Below are 24,691 nucleotides of genomic sequence, written 5' to 3'. Positions count from 1 at the left end.
GGCCCCTGGCCCAACATCCTTGCCCAATACTTAGAATCAGGCTTATGTGACATAACAGCCGCCCCCTCCCCCAATTCTCATGGGCTCAGAGAATACATCAGAGTTGGGAGGGTCCTGAGGCTTTAGAACATAGAAGTAACATTCTATCTGAAAAGACCCTTAGAAGTTAGAACGTCGGAGCTCTGAGGAGCACAGTTCTAAGAACATAAGACAGTCGTCTGGGCTTCCAGGGACCTTCGGACTCCCCTCCCCATCCTCTATCCTTTGGCCAAAATGCACTTCTCTTTAGCCCTGGATTGTCCCTGTGCTCTCCAGCCTCCGGCTTCGGCTTGTGCACTCTCTGCTTTGTCACTTCCATTCTTTAAAACCCACAGAGAAGACAACTATTGCAAGGAGCCTTCCCCGATTGCCAACACTTCACTCACAAGCTTTTCCTCGAGGCCTGAAGCCCTCGTTCTCTCTCTCTAGTGTCCCTATCATGTAATTTGGTGTATTCCTTGTGTCTGTGTTGGTGTCTTAACCCACCCTCAGGCACCATGACAGTGATGCCCAAGACTTGCATCTCCCCCATTAGGGAACACTAGGCTCTGCACACAGTGGACGCTATAGATACCTGCTTAGTTGAACTAAACAAAGACCAAAGTGGGGAAGTTATAGGGAAGTAGATTTAGACTCAACCAAAGGAACCACTAACAGTCTGAGCAAGATAATTTCCTGGGGTGGAGGTGGAGGTGGGGGACAGCTAGGTGGCGCAGTGGATAAAACCCGAGTTCAAATCTGGCCTAGACACTTGAAGTCACTTAACCCTCATTGCCCTGCAAAAAAAAAAAAAGAAAGAAAGAAAGAAAGAAAGAAAGAAAAAAGATAATTCCCTCGTGAGAAAATAATAACTAACATTATAACTAACATTTATGGAGCCCTTGACATCTGTCAGGCACTGTGCTAAGCATTTTGCTATTATTAGCCCCATTTTATACATGAGGAAACTGAGGAGAGGTTAAATGACTTGCCCAGAGTCACAAAACTAATAGATGTCTGAGGCAGGATTAGAATTCAGGTCTTCCTGACTCTAGGCCCAGAGGTCTGTGCACTATGGCGCCCCCTAGTCATCCTTCTTTGGAAAGTGGACATATTCAAGAAGAAGCTAGAGAAAAAGACCCTCTATTTCCCCTCTCCATGACTTCACACTGGTCAACCCTGAAATGTACTAGAATACACAACTCACATTTAGAATCTTCTGGCATTTGGTGGCACAGTGGAGAGGGTTGAGCATAACGTCAGTAAAACCTGAGTTCAAATCGGGCCTCAGACATTCACTAACAGCTGTATGTTCTTGGGCAAGTCACTTAACTGCCACCTGCCGCAGTTTCCTCATCTGTTAAATGGAGACAATAATAGGACCAACCTCCCAGGGTTGTTGTGAGGATCAAATGCGATCATATTTGTTTTTTTGCTGGGCGATGAGTGACTTGCCCAGGGTCACACAGCTAGTAAGTGTCAAGTGTTTGAAGCCAGATTGGAACTCAGGTCCTCCTGAATCCAGGACTCATGCTTTATCCACTGTGCCACCTAGATGCCCCCCCAAAATGGGATCATGTTTGTAAAAAGCACAGTACCTGGCAAATTATAGGTACCATCTAAATACTTATTCCCTTCCCCTCCCCCTCTCATCCTTTAAGAAGCAGCTCAGGTCCTGATCCCCCATCTGTTGGTGCCCTCTATCCCAAGCTACCTTGTCTTTAACTACTTTCTATTTACTTGTAATTATTCACTCTATAATTACTCAGGGACAGTTAGGTGACACAGTGACTAAAGTGCTGGACCTATTCTGAGAAAGACCTTAGTTTCAATCTGACCTCCAGACACTCACTAGCTGCATGACCTTGGGCAAGTCACTTAACCACTGTCTTCATCTGTAAAACGGGGCCAATAATTTGTTGTGAGGATCAAATGAGACAAACTTGTAAAGTGCTTTGCAAACTTTAATACGCTATACAAATGACAGTCATTACTATCCTGTCTAAGTTTTCCTCTGTATTTGTGGTCTCCCCCCCATTACAATGTAAGTAAGTAATTGTTGCATTCTATGTCCTTGGATTCCCAGGGCCTAGCCCAGTGCCTGGCATGTGGTAAGAGATAAATAAATGCTTGTTGATTTACAGATTGATGGGGAGGGGCAGCTAGGAGTCAAAGTGAATAGAGCAGAAGTGGATAGAACACAGGCCCTGGAGTCAGGAGGACCTGAGTTCAGATCCAGCCTCAGACACTTGACACTTACTAGCTGTGTAACCCTAGGCAAGTCACTTAACTCCAATTGCCTTACCAAAAAACAGCTACAAACAAAAACAAAAACAGATTGATAGGGAGGGGGTAGAAGGGAAAGAAACTGGCCAAGATGCCATTGGAGGTCATAAGACCAAAGAATCACATATCTCAAGCTCAAGAGGACCTGAGAGGTCATCTAGGTCAAACCCTACATTCTGCAAATGAGGAAAGTGAAGTCCAGAAAGTAGTGACTTGCCCAAGGTCCCTTCTCACTCTTAAGAGACTGGGGATAAAAAAAATCTCCCATTTCCACATTACTTTTAAAGTGATTTCTCTATAATAGCCCCTGGTAAGATGGTACCATTATGACCTCAGCTTTGAATGGATCAGGAAGCTGAGACTCATGGGGGAGATCTGATTTCAGGAGGAGGGGAGAGGAAGTGGGGGGGGGGGGCGGGTGTCACATAGCTAGGAAGTAGCAGAGTGGGAGCACCTAGAATGGAGGACTCCTGGCCCAGCACTTTCTTCTGCCTCACTAACAGATTTCTTATTCAGAAGCACCAGTTCTTCCTGTCCCAGCTTGCCCAGGCTGGTCCCATGCCCAGCTCATGGCTCCAAGCCACCTTTACCCCAAAGGTCTTCTGGCTCCACCAACCTGAGTCTCAGCCCCCCTAGCCCTGGCACCTGCTGCTGGATAACCTTTCCAGCCTGCAGAGACATCCCTCCCCCCCACCCCCCAGCCCACCTGCTGGGCAATCCTCCTGCATCTCCTGGCCACGCTTTCCTGTGAGAGAACCCTTTCCCCTTGGAGTCCAGTCCTTCCACCAAATTCCCTCCTCCATCTTCTCCACCCTCATCCTCCCTTTCCCACATAGCAGGATCCTAGAATCTCAGCACCTGAAGGGACATTAGGAGACATCTAATCTAACCCTGACCTAGACAGGAGGAATCCCACCTCCAGATTTTCTGATAAGAGGTCATCTGACCTTCCCTAGAAGATCTACTGGGATGGGAAACTCATTATCTTAAGAGGCTGCTGTTCAAGTGCTAATCTGCTAATCTCTTCCAGGAAGCCCTCCCAGACCAGCTCTGGGATCTTCCCCCACACAACCCCCCCTCCTACCTCTCCCCTCCCCCCTACCCTCCCCCAAGTCCCCCACACCCCTGCCCCTGCTGTTCTTTTCAGAGACCAAAATATAAGATCCAGGACTGGATCTTAGGCTTCTACCTCTGGAGTTGGGAGAGATCTGCAATTTACAGAGAAGGAAATTGAGGCCTAGGGAGATAAAGTGATCTACCTACCCGTCCACCTCTCTCAATATGAATTCACTTTTCAGTGACTTATTATTAGTTAGTTACCTTCTAGAAACTCTGCATAATATTTTATCTTTATACATACAGGGTATCCCAAAAGTCTCAGTGCCATTTTAAACTTTAAGAGCTTGGGGGCAGCTAGGTGATGCAGTGGATAAAGCCCTGGACTCAGGAGGACCTGAGTTCAAATCCAACCTCAGACACTTGACACTTACTAGCTGTGTGACCCTGAGAGCAAGTCACTTAACCCCCACTGCCCCGCAAAAAAAAAGAAAAGAAACTTTAAGAGCTTAAAGCTTAAAATGGCACTGAGACTTTCGGGACACCCTGTATATGGACATGTTTTATATCCCATTAGAATGTAAATTCTCAGAGGGTAGGAACCATTTCATTTTTGCCCTTGTATACCTTGTATACCCAGCACACAGGATGTGCTAGGTGCTTCATAAACACTTGTTCGTTCCAACATGGTAATGTTTCACGTAATTGCACATTGTATAACCCACCTCTGTTTGCTTACCACCTCAGGGAGTGGGGAGGGGAGGGGGAAAAGTTTCTATACACCAGAAACTATAGCAATAAATGGAGCTTTTCTTAAAAAAAAAAAAAATTCACACACACACACACACACACACTGTTCATTGATTAATCTTAGAATTAACCTAGAATGTCAGAGATGGGAGGGAACTTGTACCCCATCTCTTCCAAGCTCCTCAAATTGTTCGTTTTCGGACATTTTTATCACGTCAGACTCTTTGTGACCCTACGTGGGGTTTTCTAGGCAGAGATACTGCAGTGGTTGGCCATTTCTTTCCCCAGCTCATTTGAAGAAACTGAGGCAAACAGGGTAAAGTAACTTACCCAGGGTCACACAGCAAGTAAATGTCTGAGACCAGATTTGAACTGAGGAAGATGAGTCTTCCTGATTCCAGGCCCAGCACTCTATCCAGGGTGCTACTTACCTGCCCCATTTTAGCAGTGTCCTCCTATTACCAGTGGGAAAGATGAGGTGCAGAGAGGGAAAGGGACTGGACCAAGGTCATACAACCTCAGAAGCACAGCAAAGATGAAGCTAATAAGTGATATTCCTATCTTTGCAAAGCACTTTATATACATTATCTCATTTAAGCCTCATAGAAACTCTGTAAAGTTAGGTATTATGAGTATCCTCATTTTACATGTGAGGAAACTGAGGCTCAGAGTAGTTAAGTAAATTGGCTATGGTCACACAGTTACTAAGTACTGGAGGCAGGATTTGAACCCCAGTCCTTTGATTTCAAGTACTGCATGCTTTGCCCCCTGCTAGTCCAGTAAGTAGTCTAATCTCTCATTACCAGACAGGGAGCTCCCCAAAGGCAGGGCCTGAATCTCTTCTTCCTCCCCCACAGTGCATCCCTGGGCTGGGTTATTGGGAGGAGGCACCCAGTTTCTACATGTCTAATGGAACTGAACATAGCTCTGCCTTCCCCAATGTTGTATCCCCTACCCTCACTTCCTTGTCTTCCAAATTTCTTCAGCTCCCAGGACACAGACTCATTACAAGTTCCATTCCTCCCCCCTCTCCCCCACCCCCTTACCCTTAGAGGGTACTTAGAGGGCGTTATATGCCTGTACCCTGAGCATCCAGAGGACATGACTTCTCTCTTTCTCTGCCTTCTTTCCCTTCCAAAGCAGCTAGCTTAAGGACCTGAGAGGTGCATCACCTGAGAGCTTCCCCTAGCACTTGGATAATAAAAGGCACTGACCTGAAGACAATAAGTGACCCCCCCAAAACTAAATAATATCTAAATAGATCACCCCAAAAAGCAACAATCCCCCAAAAGCAGAAACAAATTTAAAATCCAAGCACAGAAAAAAAGCATAATCTTAAACACCAGGCAATCCTAAGCAACAAATGTTAGGGGGAAAAAAATCATTACTCCAAAACCAAGAATCACCTACAACGATGGATAATTCAAAAGAGCAAAGAATCAAAAAGCAACATAAATTTTGCTTTGTTTTGTTTTAGTGAGGCAATTGGGGTTAAGTGACTTGCCCAGGGTCACACAGCTAGTAAGTGTCTGAGGCTGGATTTGAACTCAGGTCCTCCTGACTCCAGGGCCGGTCACCTAGCTGCCCCAGCAACATAAATTTTAAAAAAACAACAAAAATAAATAATCTAAATTCAATAAACATTAATTAATCTCCCACTGTATGTCAGGCACTGTCTTAGATAATAAAGTATAAAGCCAGAAAAAAGAAACAAAACAATAACCTAATGAATAATTCAAAACAGCAAATAATTGAAAGAGAAGCAATATCTTAAAAAGCAGATTACCCCAAAATAACAGAACATTTTTTTAACTGGTTAATTCCAAAACTGATAATGCCCAAACAGAAATAATTAATAAACCCAAACAAGAGATAATTCCTGAAACAGTGGGACCTGTTTGCTTGCTGGGGAACTGACTTACAGGGGAATCCCTGGAGGGTCAGAGGGTCCCCAGCAACCAGATGGCCTTGATCTTCTCAGTTCTGGGTCTCCCCGCAAGAGGCACCGAAAGAGGCTGGGGATGGGATAGGGACTTAGAGGCGGTATAGTGTAGTGGCAAGAGAATACCTGATTCTGGCTCTGTTGTGATGCTGGATAAGTCCCCTCCTCCTCCTCCTTGGGCCTCAGTTTCTCTCTCTGTAACTAGATAAGTTCTAGGATCCCTTACAGCCCTCAAGCCCAGGATAATATAATCCTCTAGGTCCCCAACAGAGTTGGTGTGTCTCTCTAGTCAATTCCTCAAATATTTATGCAGACACCTGCCACGGTGCCACCAGGCATATAAAACAATATTCTTTTCCCCACCTTCGGGAGAATGGGAACTAAGGGGCCCAGAAGGAAAGGGACTTGCTAAGGTCACACGGCCCATCCGTATGAGAACTGACTCGAACCCTCCTGACTCGTGGCACAAGAGTCTTTTCCCCTGGGCTGAACTACCATGTATGTCGTGTCCCGAGGGGGCATGTGGGCACATGTGCATAACGTGTGTGGCATAAACTAAAGCTCCCTGGGGGCCTGGGTGGGGCATACGAGACTAAACTCGCTATGGGGAAGGGCTGGAAGGGCAGGGGCCAGGAGTAAGGAAGCTAGAACAGACCTCTCTGCTCACCCGGACCAAATACTGGGGACTGGCGTGGGGCGCACGCGAAGAAGAGGAGGTCAGTACGGGCGGGGACACCGGGAGCAGGGTCAGCCTTCTGGACCCATCCACCCAATCCACCTGCCCCCAGTCCTGGGAGCGCTAGCACACCCCCTCCCTACCTTCTTTGTCTTAAATAGGCCAGACCCAGGCACCCTGGGATAGACAGCGCAACCCAAACACACCACGGTTTTCAAAGCCTTTACTGAAGGATGTTTGGGGAACACACACACACACACACTGACAAGTGCACGGTCACACAAATATTTAAATAGTGTAACCAACGCACATGGACGCATACGAACATGATCGCAACGACTCACAAAAGTGAGACACAATCACTGTCACACTCACCATCTCACAAGCACATTCACTCACATACAGATAAAACTGTCAACGCACTTAGAAAGTCTCCCAGACACAGGACACCCTCACGATGAAACACAACCACCCACAGACACTGGTGAACACACAATCTCAATTATACAAATAATCACATTTCGCAAATGCAGAGTCGCAAACAAACGAGAAAACTAATAAAACTGGACGGGAACACACACGCACGCACAGCCAGCCCCTCCCTCCCTCTTTCATCCCTGAAGACTGGTCACTTGTGCCAGGATCCCCAGCTCACCCGGCACCAAGCCTGCTTCGCCGGCACCAAGCCTGCTACGCGTTCCTCTAGCGTCCCTCCTTTCCCTGCTGCTGCTGCTACGGCGGCGGCTACTGCCCCGGCAGCTTCCTGCTCCCCGGCTCAGTCCCTAGTCCCGCGCTCTGGTCTCAGCCCCAGCCCCAGCCCCGCCCCCGACCTGGCCCAGCCCGTCCTGGGATCCCGCAGCTCAGGGCGCCCCCTCTGTCCGTCGTTCTTCACTAGGTCCCTAACCTTCCTCTGTCCCGCCCTAGGAGGAAGGGAGGGACCCAAGGACACGAGGAAAGACCCTCTACCACAGACTTTCCCTAGTTTGAATTTCTCTCCGACAGACTCCCCTTCGCTTCTCTCCCTAATCTTCTCTCTCCTTTCCTCCAGCCTTCGCTCACCAATCCCATTCCACTCTACTCCGTCTGATTCAATTCAACAAGTCTCCGTGCTGGACAGAGGAGATACAAAGACAAAAATGAAGTAGAAGCTGCCCTCAAGGAGCTTACATTCCACTGATGGGGAAATGACACCCAAGCAGACAAGTAAATAAAAAATCCATACAAAATTAATGTAATGGAAGGGAGGAGGGAATAAGTGTACATTGACATCTTAGGGGATCATAGCAAGCGTGTAATAAATGCTTGTTGATTGGGGCAGCTAGGTGGCAGTGGATAAAGCAACCCGTCCTGGATTCAGGAGGACTTGAGTTCAAACTTGGCCTCAAACACTTAACGCTTACTAGATGTGTGACCTTAGGCAAGTCACTTAACCCTTATTGTCCCATGCAAAAAAATAAAATAAAATAAATGCTTATTGATTGACCGACTGAAGGAGATAGTAAAAGCTGAGCCTTATAGGAAGGGGTTCCCTACCACATGCTGATGTGAGGAGAGAGAAGGTCCCGGGCATGGAGGATACATGCAAAAGGCAAGGGGTATAAAAAGGAAAGATAGTGACAGGTGGGACTATGTCCTGTGGAGAGCCACCAGCTTGGGCAGAGGAGTTCAGACCAGATCAGGTCATAGGCGAATCAATGCAGTAATAATTAGCCCAGGAAGAGAAGATTTATGAGATGGTGACTGATGAGTGGGAGGATATGATTGCTATCTCTAAGTATCTGAAGGTTTGTCTGGGAGAGGAAAGATAAAACTGTTTCTACTTGTTACCCAAGGGAAGAACTGGAAGCAAGGGGAAGAAATTGCAGAGGCAGATTTTGATTCAGTATAGAGAAAGTCTGAGTTACAACGAATCTTCCAAAATGAGATCAAGAGGGTCACAGATTAGACTTGACTCTTCTCAGCAATACAATGGTCTAAGATAGTTCCAAAGGACTCATGATGGAAAATGCTCTCCAAATCCAGACAAAAAGAACTGTGGCATCTGGATGCAGATAGAACTGTACTATTTCTATTTTTTGTTTTGTTTTTCTTTTTTGAGGTTTTTCCCTTTTTCTGTAATTCTTCTTCCACAGCATAACTAATGCAGAAATGTGTTTAATGTGATTGTACATATATAACCTATATCAATATCAGATTGCTTGCTGTTTTGGGGAGGGGTGAGAGAGAGGATGGAGGGAGAAAAATTTGAACTAGAAATCTTATAAAAACAAATGTTGAAAACTATCTCTACATGTAATCTCTACAGAAAATAATAAAATACTTTTTTTTTTCAGGGCAATGAGGATTAAGTGACTTGCCCAGGGTCACACAGCTAGTAAGTGTCAAGTGTCTGAGGCCGGATTTGAATTCAGGTTCTCCTGAATCCAGGGCCGGTGCCTTATCCACTGTGCCACCTAGCTGCCCCCATCAAATACTTTTTTTTTTCTTCCATGAGGCAATTGGGGTTAAGTGACTTGCCCAGGGTCACACAGCTAGTAAGTGTTAAGTGTCTGAGGCCAGATTTGAACTCAGGTACTCCTGACTCCAGGGCCGGTGCTCTATCCACTGCGCCAACTAGATGCCCCTACTTTTATTATTTAAAAAAAAAAAAAGAGGGTCACAGATTTAGAGCTGACAAGAATGTTATGAGTTCACCTATTCCAACCTAATGGGCTGCCTTTTGGGATGGTGAATTCCCCATACCTGAAGTCTTCAAGCTGAGGCTGGATGACTAATTACTGGGGAGGAGAAAGATATTGCCAAAAATGATGGAGACACTCAAATCCTGAATCTGGGATCAAGAAGATCTAGGTTCAAATCCTGACTCCAATATTCACCAGCTAGGTGACCATAAGAAAGTAACAGCTTCTCGAAGCCTTGGTTTCTTCATCTGTATAGTGACACCTGGCGGTTAGATGGCTCAGTGGATAGAGTGCTGGGCCTGGAGTCAAGAAGACCTAACTTCAAATTTGACCTCAGACACTTACTAGCTGTGTGACCCTGGGCAAGTCACTCAACCCCAACTGCCTCACCAAAAAAACAAAACAACAACAAAAAAACCTGGGCTTGGAGTCAGGAAGACATGAGTTCAAATCCAGCTTCAGGCACTCAGAGTTTATAGAGAAATAATTAGCACTGACAATGTATTGACAATGGTTTGAACTGCTATTTTAGTCATTCTTCAAAGCCCTTTCTTCTAGGAAGTCTTCCTTGACTTCTCCAACTCACCAGGTCCCTGTTCTCTCAGGGTCCTTAGAATCTATACAACTCATTGAGACCTTGATGCTTTCCCTGCTTCCAAATAATCCCACCTCCTTATTACCTAAAACTAAAGAGGATGGACAAACTAAAAAGTACCTTCCATCATCTCCAGTGACACAGGATTTGAGAGAGGAGACTCAGCCTGGGTTTAGGGGAACAAAAAAAAAATTATTTTAACAAGGATCAGGAAGAGAGGAGAGGCTCACTGACAAAGGCAGCACGAGGTCAAAGGCCCTGGCTTTAGATCTCCATTTTTTTACTCCTTGATTGGGTGACATTGGGCAAGTCCCTTCCCCACTCTAGGCCTTGGTTTTATGCATTGTAAAATCAAGGGGTTGGACTAGAAAATATCTAAGGCATTTTCTAACTCTAAATATGATGGTTTTATTGTAGCAGCAGAGAGAGCCTGGCAAAGACATCATCAGTCTGAGGAATGGGAGACTATAGCGCTTGTCCTACTGGAAGGATGCCTCCCACTGTACTCTTTGTAACTGCCCTCTAGGATATATATATATATACATATATATATATATATACATATATATATATATATATATATATATATATATATATATATATATATATATATATATATATCAGAGAGAGAGAGAAGATCCAGGAGAAGAGTGAGAGGGAAAGTTGGGAGTGTTCTGGGTTGGGTCGTGGGAAGAGTTTTAGAATTTTAACCATGGAGAAGGAGCTAGAATCCATGAAGGTGAAAATGATGGGCAGAATCTAACAAGATGAAACAGATAAAAACAAATGTACTGCCTCCCCCCCAATCAGCTGTCTCACAACCCAGATGGGTGAGGGTTGGCTGGACAGTAGTTAATCTGAAGATCTCAGTGTTTTAGCGGACTGCAAGTTTGATGAGACTCTGTAGTAGGATATGGAAGCTAACAGAGCTAAGATAGTCATCCTCATCATTAAAACTGGCATTTAGGGGGCAGCTGGGTGGCACAGCGGATAAATCACTGGCCCAGGATTCAGGAGGACCCGAGTTCAAATATGGCCTCAGACACTTGACACTTACTAGCTGTGTGACCTTGGGCAAGTCACTTAACCCTCATTGCCCCGCAAAACAAAACAACAACAAAAAAAACCACCTGGCATTTCTATTTTGGGGCAGCTAGGTGGTGCAGCAGATAGAGCATTGACCCTGGAGTCAGAAGGTCCCGAGTTCAAATCTGTCCTCAGACCCTAGCTATATGACCCTGGTCGAGTCCTTTAATACCTTAATACTGATTGCCTCCAGGAAAGAAGGAAGGAAGGAAGGAAGGATTTTGAAGAGTGCTTTACAAATGTCATCTCATTTGCCTTCACAACCAACTGGGAAATAGAAGCTATTATTAGCCCTATTTTATAGATGAGGAAACTGAGGTCCATAGAAGTGAAGTGACTTGCTCAGTCAAGGTCACACAGCTAATACATGTCTAAAGTCTTCCTGACTCCATGTCCACCATTTTATCCACCATACCACACTACCTTGTGGGAGGATCTGCTGAAGAAACAAGGGGTGTTAAGGTTAGACAGGAAACGTCATTTGAGGGATAGTGTCATCATCTTCAAAGATTTGAAGGGCTGTCACATAGGAAAGGGAATAATAAACTTGTACTTAACCCTAGAAGGCAGAACACCAGGAGGAAGGGAGAGAGAAAAAGATTTTAACTCAATGGAAAAGAAAATGTCCAGTTAATTTGAGTCCCCAAATGTATCCCTGGAGAGCTCCAAGCAAAGGCTGGACCGTCACTCCTCAGGAATGCAGTTCCTCCTAGTTCTGCCCTTCGAGGGCTAAATTGAACAAATCTAATCTCTCTTCCATATGACATCGCCTCAAATCTTCGAAGACAAAGATTGCCGCTCAGTTATGTGTTAGCCTGCACACCCTCTGAGGGTACATCCAGCTCTGGGATTCTGTGAAGCTGAAAACATTCCAGGGAGACATGATTTGGCAGGACATCCTGGGACAGTGAGAACAGCCTTGTCCTGCTTAGCCCCAAAGGGCAGAACTAGGAAGAATGGAAGGAAATGACAAGGACACAGATATGAAGCCCTCTATGAGAACCTTCCTATAATTAGAGTCAGAATGAAATAAGATTCCCCAGGAGGTAATGAGCTCCCCAAATGTTGGAGGTCTTCAAGTAGAGAGGCTAGAAGATTCCTGAGAATGATCCCCATTCTTTTAGGTTTTCTGGAAAGAGCCGAAGCAAGAGCAAGAATGATTATTGTTTGTAGGGTGTTTAACGCCCCCGGAGGATGGCTATTGTGAGAAAATAATTTTTTTTTAATTTTACAGGGCAATGGGGGGTTAAGTGACTTGCCCAGGGTCACACAGCTAGTGTAAAGTGTCTGAGGTCGGATTTGAACTCAGGTCCTCCTGAATCCAGGGCCGGTGCTTTATCCACTGCACCACCTAGCCGCCCCGAGAAAATAATTATTAATAATGAATTTCTTGGGGGAACCCAGAGATCAGATCCTCAGTCCTTTCTTCCCCCCCCACTCCAGAAAGCTCAGATCCAGAGTGGGACAAACCCAAGGGAACAAAAGAAATAGACTCTTTTGTCTAGTTCAGTGAAGGACCACACCTAGATAATGGAGTTTGCCTTAAGGAACTTGAGGAGGGTCTTTTACATTCTTCTCCTTGAGTTCATTTTATGATTTTTTTTTTTTGGTGAGGCAATTGGGGTTAAGTGACTTGTCCAGGGTCACACAGCTAGTAAGTGTCAAGTGTCTGAGGCTGGATTTGTGCCACCTAGCTGCCCTGTAGAGTTCATTTTAATGTAGACCTCCCTCAGGTCATGAAAATCAATGGAATTGAATGATGCTAACCAATTAACTTTGATCCAATGTATAATGATCCACCTCTATCAAAAGAGGATAGAAACCCTTGGCAGCACCAGGGTTGCTCTCTTGGCATGGGCTCTCCCTCTTAGGACAGCGTAGGTTTTGTAGGTCTTCTGAACTCTTCTTGAGACCACATGCTGTCCTTCCAAGAGACAGCATGGGTTTTCTGGAACTTTTCTACTGCTTGTGCTAACTGGCATATGGTCAATTTATTTATTTATTCATTTATATATTTATTTTTCTATCTATCTATCTATCTGTTTGTTTATTTATTTATTTATTTTCAGGGCGATGAAGGTTAAGTGACTTGCCCAGGGTCACACAGCTAGTAAGTGTCAAGTGTCTCTGGCTTGATTTGCTTACTGCCAAAACTGGTGCAATAGCAATTAAAATACAGTTTAAGCCTAATTTTAAAATTAAATGACATACCATCAGCTCATTAGAACCTCAAAACAAGCCTGAGAGAGGGAGGCAGGAGGGCAGAGCTTAATCTTCCCATCTGGCCCAATAGTCTGCCAACACCCTGATGTACGAATCTAATGTTCAATACTTACCAATATATTAAGCTTCTGCTATGTGCTGGGTACTGTGCTAGCTATTGGAGACACAAAGATATAAACCAAACAGTCCCTGCCCTCAAGGATCTCATAGTCCACCTGGGAGGGAAACCACATGTGTGTGTATACTCTATCCATAAATGTATGTGTGTGTACACACATGCATGTTGTATATCCATACGTGTGTACACTTATACATCCATCCTCATATACACGCTCAGTCTCCCCTTTCCACAGAGCCCCCACCAGCCATCCCCCTTGGCTGAGGCCCTCATCTTGCCTGGACCATTGGAATAGCCTCCTTGTTGGTTTGGCTGCCTCAGGCTCTCCTTTCTTCAATGTGTCCTTCACACAGCTGCCACAATGATCTTCCCAAGGCCCAGGAGTGGTCATGTCCACCCTCTCAAAAGTTGCAGGGGCTCTCAATCACGAACCCTCCAGCTGGGCATATCAGAATGCCCACCCACCCCCCCAAAACCTGACTTCCACCTACTTTGATTTCAGGCTACTTCCTTCCACCTCAATCAATCATCTTGACCTTGTAGTTTTCTTAAACTTGACATTCTATCACTGCCTCATATAGAACATGGCCTGTACCTGAAATGCGGTCCCTCCTTTGGGCCTTAAGGTATCTTAGTCTCCCTCCAAGGCTCATAGCTCAAGGGCTTCTTCCCCCCATTCAACTTTCCACCCATTTTCTAGTGTCCCTCTCCTCAAATGACCTTGTGTTTACTTATCTGTATACATTTGGTATCTTGCCCTGCTTTAGAATGTAAGATCTCAGAGGGCAGGGACTTCCTCTTTTTTTCTTTGTATCTTCAATACCTGGGACAATGCCTAGGATACAGTAGGTGCTTAATAAATGTTTGATGAATAGAATGTTGGAGAACTTGAAGTTTAGCTGGAAAGACAGATTGGAACCAGACTATGAAATGCCTAATTAAGGAATCTTTAAGAACCTGCTATTCTAAAGGTCTCAGATTATACATCTGAGATTCCAGGACCACGATTCTAAGATTCTATATGATTTTAGGGGGCCTGGGATTCTGAGATTCTCAGATGCTATGTCAGTGGAAACTGGAAGATTTAGCATCTGAGTCTGATACCATGTGGGCTGGGGTGATTTCATTCCCAGCCTCCAGCCTGAAACTGCCAATTTCTCTCCTCCCTTCCAGAGGGCTTCAGGCTCTTTGGAGTAACTGGACAAGGTCTGGAATTCAGAAAGTAGGAGTCGGAGGGAAGAATGACATCATTCCCCTCCCCTGAGGGCCACAATTAGGCCCCTAACTCCAAGGGGGGCTCTCTAGGCAGTTTGAAGTTGGTGCCAACTTAATGACACCCTCTTGGGCAAGGGTGAGAGAGCAGAGTCCACAGGAACTGGACCCCCTTTCCCATGGCTGCCTGCCTGTCTTGGGAATGTACTCTGTTCTTGTAGGCCAACTGGTACCACCCAGGGCATGGTGCCAGACCCCACCCCCATTCTTGGCTAGATCCCCCTCATCAGCATCGTTATCTTTATCTCCATCAGTATTTTTATATTTGACCCTATTGTGACACAACCTGCAGTTCTGGCTTTTTCCCCTTAGGTCTGTTTATCATAACATCATACAATCATATGTGTTTACGTGCACATGTCCACATATGTATACATACAATATACACATACACATTCCTACATGCACAGTGGAATGTAATCATGTGTAATAATAATAATAATATCTTGTATTTCTATAGCATTTTAAAGTTTCCAAAGTACTTTATAAATATCTCATTTTATCCTCAAGCCAACCCTGAAAGGTAGGTCTATTCTCCCCATTTTACAAATGAGGAGACTGAAGCAGAGTTCAAGTGACTGGCCCAGGATCACACAGCTAGTGAGTGTCTAAAGCAGGATTTGAATTCAAGTCTCCCTGACTCTAGGCCCAGTGTCCTTAGTTGAGAAGACTATCTCCTATTGAGATAGGAACTGCCATTTTTATTACCAAACTGAATCATTAGGATCACTTATAAACCCAGTAAGTAAAAGAAAATAAGAATGTGATAGCCGGACACTTGGTAGGGAGTGGGGTTGGGGCTAGGGTTAGAGACACTCAAGTCTGGATAGATTGGGTTGCTTCCTTAGGGAGGGCACTCCCCCACTGATGGCCATCCCAGCTGAGCCAAAATGATAACCTGTGGGGGAAAGTGTCACAGGGACTGCTGAAGCCCCACCACCCACTACTCTAGGCCTTCACTGGGGAGGCTTTCTCTGTGGGAGGATGGTTGAAGGACATGCCCTCAGTAGCACACTGTCAGCAAAGGGGAGGAGCTGATTAAGGCCAGCTACTCTCAATCACGCAGGGCTGCTTCACAGAGTGAGAGTATTGGTGGGTGTCAGGCATCAGTCCGGGGCCTGTCTCAAAGTCACATTCAATCTGGAACAGGGGCTCAGACTCAATCCGTAAATGATGTCAGGGGACATCTGTCCCGGATTGGGATCAGTTATGTAAACCATGATGTGCCTAGAGATAAATAAATATTTCTACTACAAAGTAGGATTATCAATCTGATTGCTAGAAGTAGTTGGGGGAGGGGGCACAGTAAGTGCTCCTAATGGTAACTCACTGTGGGCAAGCTATTTAACATCTCTTGGCCTCAGTTTCCCCATTTGTAAAATGTGGATAAAGGCTACTTACTACCATGCCTGCCTCCCAGGGCCCAGTAAGGAAGAATACAGACTCCTATTTCCAAAGAAGCTAGTCCCTAGGGATTACTGACCAATGATGCTGTAAGTGGACACTGGGTCAAGCCTCCCCCACTGGCTCTGGATCCCAGGCCAAACACGTGGGGGAGGGAAGAGGCAGACAAGAGTGTCTCTGTGCCCAGGGCTCTCCTCCCAGAAGCTCCCAGGAGCCGGGTGGAGGCCAGGGAAACACAGACAGCCTGTTGTCTGGGGCTCCCGGGGCCATTGTCCATCGAATTAAGTCAAAGATCCAGGAGCGGACAATCCTTCCCTTCCTTCTCCACACCCAGCGGCTTGAGTTTTATAACCTCTGAGAAAGCCAGAGCCCAAAGGAACTTCAGAGGGACTCAAGGTCAACTTGTACCCAGATGAGAAACAGTCCCCTCTCCAACATCACCAACAAGTATGGAGTCACTTGGAGACCTCCAGTAGTTTACCACTCACCAAGGCAAACCCCTCCCCAAAGTGTTTGGATTGGTTGATTTTTCTCTTTTCAGTGGATATCCACTTTTCCAAAACGTTCATCCATCGCTTCTAGCTTTGCCTTCTGGGAGCCAGACACAACAACTCATAGGCTAAGTGACTTACTCAGGTTCAGGCCAGTTTTCTAGCCACTATCCCAAGTTTTACAGCATGAGAATTAGAATGACTATCCTTACTGTACAGTTAAGAAAACTGAGCTCTAAAAGGTTAACATACTTGCTCAATTTGAACAGCCAATGGGTAGGATTCAGAGCTAGGATTCCAACCCAAGTCTCCCAGTTCTAAATCTTGTCTTCTTTCCAATACACTGCATTGCCAGGAACCTTGTTATTGTTACTATTGTTCAGCTGTTTCAGGTGCATCTGATTCTTCGTGACCCCATTTGAAGCTTTCTTGGCAAAGATAAAGGAATGGTTTGCCATTTCCTTCTCCAGCTAATTTTACAGATGAGTAAACTGAGGCAAACAGGGTGAAGTGATTTGCCCAGGGTCTGAGGCTGGATTTGAACTCAGGAAGATGAGTCTCCTGACTCTAGGCCCAGCACTCTATTCACTGCGCCATCTAGCTGCCAGTAACCTTAAAACACCTTATAAATGCAAGCTGTTATTCGCCACCATTATGTGTCCTTGCACCTTTTTTTTTTTTTGGTGAGGCAGTTGGGGTTAGTGACTTGCCCAGGGTCACACAGCTAGTAAGTGTCAAGTGTCTGAGGCTGGATTTGAGCTCAGGTACTCCTGAATCCAAGGCCAGTACTTTATCCACTGGGCCACCTAGCTGCCCCTCCTTGCACTACTTAAGAGCAAAGACTGTCTTTTGCCTTTCTCTGTATCCCCAGTGCTTGGCACAGCGTTTGGCACATAGTAGGTACTTACTAAATGCTAATTCATTAAGACTAGGGGATGGCTCATTCTGGATGATCTTTGTGGGAGAAGATTAAGAGTCAGGTTAGAATTCAGGGAAGTCCTTTGACTACTGGACTAGCCTACCCCAAGGTCCCTGTTGGAGAAGGAGGTGCATTTGGGTTAGCCCACAGTTTGGCAGATGAAGTAAATGGGTCTTTAAAGTCTAATAAAAAGAGTCTCAGTCTTGCTGCCCCATGGTTAGGAGGCCCCTGTTAGAAGATGGAATGTTCAGAGTTGAAAAGGACCTTAGAAGCCAGGATCCCAGAAAGGGTAAACCCTTCCCTAGGGAGGACACTAGAGGGGGGAGGCATGAAGAGAAGATCCAGACCTTCCAGTCTGATGTTTGAGTGAAGGATGCATGAACTTTGTTCTGGGTAGAAATTATGGGTATGTATTATTGTCTCATAAAGAGCCTATCAGATCTGGAAGGAATTTTAGAATACAGGATGTCAGAGCTGGGAGACACCTGAGAACACAGAAATGCCTGAGCTCAAGAGGCCTTGAATAGAGTCTGTTGGAGAGAGGAGAGACTTGAGAACACAAAATGTTAGAGCCAAGGGGTAGCTTAGATACCATCTAGCCCCTCCCCCCCACCCCCACGCCCCCTTTGTAGAGGAGGAAGCTGAAGTTTGTTTTCATTTTTGTTTTTTTTTGTGCGGGCAATGAGGGTTAAGTGACTTGCCCAGGGTCACACAGCTAGTAACTGTCAAGTGTCTGAGGCCAGATTTGAACTCAGGTCCTCCTGAATCCAGAACAGGTGATTTATCCACTGTGCCACCTAGCTGCCCCCTGGAAGCTGAAGCTTAACGGGGACATGTAAAAAGTTCAATGTGTCCTTGAAGGAGGCCAGCCCTTCTAGTACAGAGAGAGGCAGAGAGGGCCGGCTGGTGGAGTATAAGGCGAGGCATTTTATTTTCTCTCCTCTTCCCAGCAGCCTCTGTTCCCCTGCCCCCTAGCCCTAGAGCCTCCTATTCTATCGATTGCCTCCTCCAAATCTGAGCAACTGAGCCAGGAGCTGCTAATAGAGGAGGCCAAGCTGTGTTAATCACCCACCCACTGCTCCAGAGGCAAGCCAGAAGATGGAGAGAGCAGCAGACAGTGTCGGGGAGAGGTTCTATTATTCTGTAGTTATGCTGACCCTAGGGAGGCCCCAGTGGAATGGGGGAAAGAGCCAGCTTTCCTGAATCCATTACAGAGTTCTCCTGATCTTGGATGCAATTCTTCTGGCCTGTCTCTTCAGGGGCCTCACTTCCTACCCAAAGAGAGCTTGCTTTCTTTCTTTCTTTTTATTAACCAAATCCCTGACTCTATGTGTTTGGAGGGAGGGGGAGAACCTGACAGGGCATCATATATCAGTTCAGCCTAGCTACTGGGATGAGAGAATAAGAATAACCTTTATTCTTACAACATTCCTTGCAGCTTGATAATAATTATACAAGATCCTATTTACATAGATTTTTAGACATATTTGCAAAACAACAACCTTATGATGGAGGGGGAAAACTGAGGCACAGCATGTCAAGTGTTGAGCTTTCACAGGAGAATCAAATAAGCAAATCAGTACTGAAGGCAATAGTTTCTTTTATTTATTTTGTTTGAGGGAGAACTGAGAATAAGGGGCGGAGATGGGGTGGGGGGAGTAGAGACAATGAGGGAATAGAAATACGGCAGCATCTTCCCCATCCTCACCTCCAAACCAGAACAACAGAGACACCTCTGAGCTAGAGGAATCACTCCCCCCAGAGACCCTCTCTACTTATGGGACTGACATCTCCAAATTAGGAGAGGAAAGGGCAAAGATGGGATTCAGTCAAGAATGTCTCCAAAGAGCCTCAGGCATCATGAACTTCACACCATGTTAGAGACAAGAGTCCATAATGTTCTGTGGAGAGGCTGAGGTCGGTCCATTGTTGCCTCAAGGTCTCAGCTGGGTCTACCTATATATATTCGGTGCTCTGAAGCAGAGCTTCTTAAATTTGTTTCCATTTGTGATCCCTTTTCGTGCAAGAAATTTTTACGTGACCCAGGGTATATAGGTATATAAAATAGGTATACATAACCTTTTACTGTTGCCAAATTTTTCTCAACCCCCACATTCAGTTACACAATCCCATATGGGGTCAAGAGCCACAGTTTAAGAAGCTGGGCTCCAGAGTACAAGTAACAAGTGAGGCATGATCAGTTCTTCTCTCCCCCTCCCCCAGGGTTACAGGCAAGAAAATCAATTCTTTGGAAAACTCAAAGTTCTTAGCTTGGAAGTTTCCAAGTAAAGAAATCAGTTAACAAGTGTTAAGTGATACTAGCAAAGAGAATGAAATAATCCCTTCACACAATGAGTTTACCAAATATATATGTAAATATAGACAGCATAAACACAAAGTTAATAAATCTAAATATCATCAAGTGGTTAAAGGGAGACCACTGGCATTTGAGAGAAACAGAAAAGGCTTCATGCAGAAGACTGCATTTCTAGAATCAAAATGCAAAGCAAGGCATACGTGATTAGGCACAGTCAATGTGGGGATTTGTTTTGCTTGACCATGCATAGCTGTTAAAGGGTTCTCTTTTTTTTTTTTCCAGTTAGGGATGGAGTGGGAGGAAAGAGGGATTGGAACAAGGTGGTCAAGAAAAAAAAATAAAAGGAGGGAAGAGAAAGAAAATGGGGGCATTGAAGCATATTTTTAAATGTATAGAATCAGGGGGACAAGTTGTGCAAAAACACAGAGATGAGAAAGGGAGAAGCAGCAAGAACCAATTTGACCAGACCAAAGCATATGTGAAGAGAAGTAATGTAATAAGGTCAGAAAGTTGAAACCAGATCGTGAAGTGCTTTAAATTGCAGAGAAGTTTGTACTTGCGACTAGAGGTAATAGGGAGCCACCAGAGATCAATGAGTAAGGGAATGGCCTGGTCAGATCTGTGCTTTAGGAAAATCACTTTGGTATCTGTGTGGAGGAAGGACTGGAGAGACACTGGATGAAGGGGAACCAATTAGGAGACCATTGAAATGGTCCAGGGATGACATGACGATTGCCTGATTTTTACTGATGTCCCTGTGACTGCAGATAAGTGGGAACAGATTTGAGAGATGACTTGGAGGTATGATTGACAGAACTTGGCAACTGATTATAAGGCTGAGTGGGAGGGGGGGGTCAAGGATGACTCTGAGGTGGCAAACTTGGGCTGAAGGATGGTGGTGCCCTCAACAGAAATAGGGAAGTTTGGAAAAGGGGTAGGTAGGGGATGAGGGACAATGAGTTAATTCTGCTTTGGGTATGTTAAGTTTGATATACCTACAGGACATCTGGTTTGAAATGTCTGGTAAATCAGTGATAATATAGGCCTGTGGCTCAGAAGGTAGACTGGGCATGGATATATCCATCTGGGAATGAGCCTGCAGAGACATGATCATTGAATCCATGAGGCAGATGAGGTTGCTGAGAGAGGGTGTAGAGAATTTCATATAAAAAAGATCTTAACAGTTATGACTGTCCCACAGTGAAACAGGCTGCTGAGAGACAGAAACATAGAGAGAGAATGGGAGAGATAGAAACAGAGAGACACAGAGATAGAGAAAGACAGAGAGAGATAGAGGCAGAGACAGAGATGGAGATAGATCAAGACTGGATAGAGACAGAGAGGGGCAACTAGGTGATGCAGTAGATAAAGCACTGGCCCTAGATTCAGGAGGACCTGAGTTCAAACCTGGCCTCAGACACTTGACACTTACTAGCTGTGTGACCCTGGGCAAGTCACCTAACCCCAATTGCATCACCAAAAAAAAAAAAAAGAGAGACAGAGAAAGACTGAGACACAGAGAGACACAGAGACAGAAACAGAGAGGCAGAGACAGAGAGTCTGAGAGGCAATAGAGAGACAGAGAAAGAGACATTGAGACAGAAACAGAGGAGAAAGGACAGAGAGACTGAGAGACAGAGACAGAAAAAGATAGAATCAGAGGAAAAACAGAAACGGTGAGAAAGAGAGAGAGAGAAGTTCACCTCTCAGGAGGTGGCTGAGTCAGGGGAAATGAGTCCCAGTGTGGAGGCTGAGAAGGGGATTCTTAACCCTGGGGAAGGAGGGAGCACCAGGCTTCCCCTGAGGCCATACCAGCTCTAGGGCGCTAGAATCTATGGGGACTGCAGGCTTTGACCGGAGTCAAGGAGTAGAAAACGCAGTTTCTGCTGGAATACTGAGACATTTGGGGCTGAGTTACAGGTGATGCTGACGTCCTCTGCCACAGTCAGGCCAGGTTCCCGACGCCAACTTTAGGCTACTCGGGTTTCTCCCTGCAGCCGCTTTGGGTTCTGTTGCCAAACTCCAGTTGAAATGCCTGGCTTTTCCCCATGCTGGGCCCAGGTGCCCATAGGAGAAGGCACAGTGTGGTTAAGAGAGACAAGGTCTGGAAATGAGGAGAGTTGGGCACTGTGCTAGCCCTGGGCCCGACCCCGGTGTCACCTTGATCAAGGACCTTCCTCTCTGGGGCTGGTTTCTCAGTAAAATGAGGGAGTTTGCTGGGACGATCTTCAAGGACCTTTCCAATACTGATGGTGGGCTTTTTTTTTTTAATTGTCATTCATTTATTTATTTATTTTGTAAAAGTATTTTATCATTTTCCAGCCACATGTAGAGATAGTTCTCAATACCTGCTTTTATAAGATTTCCAGTTTCAAACCTTTTTCCCCCCACCCTTCCCTCCTCCACCCCAACCCAGCAAGTAATCTGACATAGGTTATATATGTACAATCACATGAAACATATTTCTGCTGACAGGGGGCTTTTAAAGCAGCTTGGCCTCTTTCTACCTCTCCATGCACCCTACAATCTAGTAACTGTGTCTCTCTTGCTTTTTTTCTTACCTTGGATTCACACCCTTGGGTGTAAATTCAGCAAAGGGGATAATTACCAGCACTTTTGTTGCCATTCAGTCATGTCTGATGCTTCTTGACCACATTTGGAGTTTTCTTGGCAAAGATACTGGAGTGCTTTGCCATTTCCTTCTCCAGCTCATTTTACAGATGAGGAAATGGAGGCAAACAGGGTGAAGTGACTTGTCCAGAGTCACACAGATAGTATCTGAGCCTGCATTTGAACTAAGGCTTTCCTAAGTCCAGGGCCACAACTCTACCCACTTCATGACCTAGCTGCCTCTTATTTGTTTTGTTTTGGGTTTTTTTGGTGAGGCAATTGGGGTTAAGTGACTTGCCCTGGGCAACACAGCTAGTAAGTGTCAAGTGTCTGAGGCCGGATTTGAACTCAGGTACTCCTGACTCCAGGGCCAGTGCTCTATCCACTGCGCCACCTAGCTGCCCCCATATTTTTAAATGTATAGAAACAGGGGACAACTTGTACAAAAACACAGATATGAGAAAGGGAGGGTTCTGTGTGAGAAGCAGCAAGAATCAATTTGACCAGAACAAAGCGTATGTGAAAAGAAGTGATACCTAATAAGGTCAGAAAGTTGAAACCAGATCGTGAAGTGCTTTAAATTGCAGAGAAGTTTGTACTTGCGACTAGAGTTAATAGGGAGCCACCAGAGATCAGTGAGTAAGGGAATGGCCTGGTCAGATGAGAAAACTAAGGCCAAGACAGTTTGTCCAGGGCCTGGCAGCTAATAAGTGTCTGAGGTTGAATTTGAACTCAGGTCCTCCTGACTCCAAGGGCCCATGTTTTAGCCACTGCTTCACCTAGCTGTCCCTTGATTCCCTTTTCTATAGTCAAACCACGGTTTCTCTGAAGGTGGGGTCCAGGTCAGCCTCTCCTCCTAGCTCACCCCTCTCAGCTGGGCTAAGGATCCAGTGTGACTCAGGCAGACACACAGAGGGGCTCGGTGCATACACATATGGGATTGTTGGTATATAGAGTAAGATGCCCTCTAATCCATCCATTTGAGAAGTTAACTCTGGAGAGGGACTGCTCCTACTACTTCTCCTTTCCGCACCCTGGGAGCATCCAGGGGACAGGCCCTCATTCTTTTCTGTCTCCCCTAGACTACAACTCCCCTCTGGAGAGGCTCTGGGGTGGCTCTTCTATCTCATCTACAGCTTGGTATGGAGCTGAGTCACCCCCTGGAGTGACTCTGGGCCTACCCGGCACCAGGATTCAGTTGCATGTGACTTCTGGCACGGAGAGGGCTCTGTGAGTGAGACGGTTCCACTTCTCCAGCCCTCCCCCCACCCCATCCCCAGCATGGACACTGGAGCCTTGCACTGACTGGGAGAAACTGAACACTATTCCTTCCTCATCTCCTCTTTCTCTTTATTCCCTTCCTCTCCCTTCATACCCTCAACTTCTAACTTCTTTTCCTCTGCTGCCCATACCCTGTTCCTCCCCCACCCCCACCCCGACTATCCCTGAATGCTTCCATTCCTGATCTTTCCTGGGGCCTGGAAGGTTCAGCTCTTGCCCCTCCAGGATCACTACTGAAGCTTGGGCCAGGAAAAGGTTCAATGTTGGTCCTTCTTACATTCAAGCAACTGCCATGGCTCCCTGGGGCTCCCAGAAGAAAGTTTAATTGAATGAGCCTGGTTTTTCAGATATCAAACAGTGTGGCCCCAACAGGACAAGTGCCAAAGTGAGTCAGGTGACCTAGAATATGCTGGTGATCTGGGTCAAACTACTTCTCACTGGGACCTCATTCCTCTGTCCTATACCAGGACAGTGGGATTTCCTCAGGGGGCCACAGGGTATAGAATTAATTGACCTTTCCCATTTCCCCAAAATATAAAAATGGGGGCGAAGAGTAAACTAGATGGATTCTCAGGTCCCTCCTACCCTGACATTCCACATTACTAGTTCTCTTTCAGCCCTTACATTCCATGTTAAACAGCCACATGCAAAGCATATGGGAGGGAGGCAGCTAGGTGGCGCAGTGGTTAAAGCAACGGCCCTGGATCAGGAGGACAGAGTTCAAATGTTGCCTCTGACACTTGACACTTGCTAGCTGCGTGACCTTGGGCAAGTCACTTAAACCCTCATTGCCCCACAAAAAAACAAAACAAAACAAAGCAGAACAAAAAAAACCCCAAAAGCATATGGGAAAGTGCCGAATCTGGAGTCAGAGGACACTGGATGAAACCCAGCTCTGCTACCTACTAGCTGGGTGATTTGCGGCACGTCCTTTCCTCAGTTTCCTCCCTCTGTAAAAATGGTGAG

General features: G+C 45.8%; 1 protein-coding gene across 1 annotated transcript in view; it reads right to left on the bottom strand.

Moving 5' to 3' along the window:
* P2RY2 (purinergic receptor P2Y2) overlaps positions 1-7,511 on the bottom strand; it is a 63,820-nt gene extending 56,309 nt beyond the window's left edge. The window contains 1 exon segment of the mRNA XM_043990809.1: positions 7,384-7,511. The gene's annotated coding sequence lies outside the window, so the exon portion shown is untranslated.
* Positions 7,512-24,691: the final 17,180 nt, after the last annotated feature.

The sequence above is a fragment of the Dromiciops gliroides genome, chromosome 3 (assembly GCF_019393635.1).
Source record: "Dromiciops gliroides isolate mDroGli1 chromosome 3, mDroGli1.pri, whole genome shotgun sequence".
Classification (NCBI taxonomy): Eukaryota; Metazoa; Chordata; class Mammalia; order Microbiotheria; family Microbiotheriidae; genus Dromiciops; species Dromiciops gliroides.
The sequence above is the reverse complement of the archived record's forward strand: the minus strand, read 5'-3'. Positions and strand labels throughout refer to the sequence as shown.